The following is a 2,180-nucleotide window of genomic DNA, read 5'->3' on the forward strand; positions in this document are numbered from 1 at the left end:
CCACACCTGGAGCAAGCCGGCTTTCGCTCACAGTGTTTGTGAACGTGATCGAGGTCTCCACAATTATGACACTGGGGAACTACAAGGTAGTCCCTAACGTTTATCGAGTGGAAACCCATATAGATTCTGCCCATAGTGGTGAGCTTACGCCACATATTTCCCGAAACTTCAGCTACATGATGTACAACATCGCGCTCTCTGGGTCCAGTTCTAAAGCGTAATTTAAATTCTTTTTTGAAATTGTCCAAACTCATGTTCTCAAAATTTTGTTGATTTATTGTCTCATAGATGTCGTTCTCGTTTATTGCAGTGGGTACGTCGTATAGGATTACTAAGGGATTCCGCTTTTTGGGCGGTTCACACTTAACAACCTTTTTAAGTTTGTCATGATTTAGTATTTTGTCCCGGTCTTCTTCAGTGGCAACATCTACTATAACAACGTTTTTTGTTGCCTTTACCTTGTTTATTTTTATTTTATCTGCTGCCGGGTTTATAGTAGTTGTAAATAATTCCTGTACTTTTTGGATATCCTGGCCTGGCAGGGGTCTTAAGAAGACAGCCGTGTCAGGCCTTTTGGACACCTTTTCAATGGTCTCTTTTGTGGTTTGTGTTTTGGTGGCCGCTTGTGCGACCACTCCTGCCCACGTTTTGGTGGGCTGTTTCCGCAATCGCTCATTTTCCTTTTCCAATTCCTCGAGTCGCCCCTCGAGCTTCGCGCTAGCGATAGCCCAGGCGGCGAGCTCCTTCTTAATTGAGAGTACTGCTGTGTTACTTATTTTACCATTTTTGATACTAGTGTCTAATAATTGATTTATTCTGGTATGCCATTCAGTCACGTTTTCTGCGTTCTGCCCCAGGCCCTCTTCAGGGGTGGGAACAGTAAGTGTCGAACACCTCGAAATAACACTCGACTCACTCGTCTCTTGGTCAGCCATGATTTGTTTGACGAGTGAAAAAGTTGGGAGCCCGTCTCTTACCCCGGACCGGCTCCTCTGGCATGGGGGGGGGGGGGGGGACTATTGCAGCTCGCCCACCGACCTCGCCCCTAGGTCAAGGGCACTCCAGAGCTGCAGGGTTCAACGCGCCGTTGCCAGCGCACTGGTCCCCATCGAAGGCCTCGTCGTCGACGATTTCACACGACGCTCCTCGGCAAGTGCACCCCGCACTCCGGAGAGGCGGATGCACCCCTCGCCCTTCGCCGCCTACTAGCCCGAGCTTCCACCTGAAGGCCAAGGACCCACTCCTACTCAGGTGGTGGGTCGGTGCCCCAGTCGTTCGGCGGTCTGGGCCCATCTAACCTAGCCCAGGCGATGTCACCACCTCCTGGGTTTGGCAGAACACGCCCCGGTTACCCAGGGGCGCGGCGAAGCACCCTTGCCGACTCGCGCCGTGATCCCACGCCGACAAACGAAGTCGCCGGCATGCAGAGCACCTGCTGGTCTGTACCCTGCGAACAGAAAGGGACTGGTGTTCGGTCCCTCGACACAGCTCCCCCTGTGCCACGCACCCTTCGCTTTCGCATCGGGTTGGGTCGCAGCTCTCCCTTTTGACGCAAGGCAGAATGCCAAGCTTGACGTCTGGCACCACGGGAAGGCGGAAAGAGCCACTTGGGAAGGAGAGGCTGTAAGAGACGCATCACTTCCCCGAGTGAGGACTGCCGCGGCACGCTCGACGTAAAGCGATACGCTCCAGTGCGAGCTTCCGTGCCTTACGGCGCGCCGGCAACGGGCGGGCCCGCACCGAAACAAAAATCTTGAGCATATCGAGCTAACACGTGACCTAACCTACGTTGTTACGCAACATATACTAATACAAGAAAAATACAAGTTCATTGATTTCAATGCCGTATGTGTAGCCTGGCCGAGAAATTGACACCCACTTCAAGAGTCGATAATTTACGTCCAACCAAGAAATAACAAAAAAATAAAAAAAACGAAAGTCATGAACTCTGCATTTAAGGGCAAATCAGTCCAGGACGAGAGTATTTCGAAGGAGATAAAAACATCAACAATTTGGATATTGTCCTAAATAAAGGCAGTGCTAGAATTACGTAGGAATTTTTAGCTTGGAACTTCTGCAATTTTCCTGTGACTTTAAAATGAAACATGGCGTATGTTACAGTGAGGTAGGTAACATAACACAATAGTGTTATACAATAGGCTTCAAAGCATGTTTGTTTT

Source organism: Schistocerca cancellata, chromosome 4 (assembly GCF_023864275.1).
Source record: "Schistocerca cancellata isolate TAMUIC-IGC-003103 chromosome 4, iqSchCanc2.1, whole genome shotgun sequence".
Classification (NCBI taxonomy): Eukaryota; Metazoa; Arthropoda; class Insecta; order Orthoptera; family Acrididae; genus Schistocerca; species Schistocerca cancellata.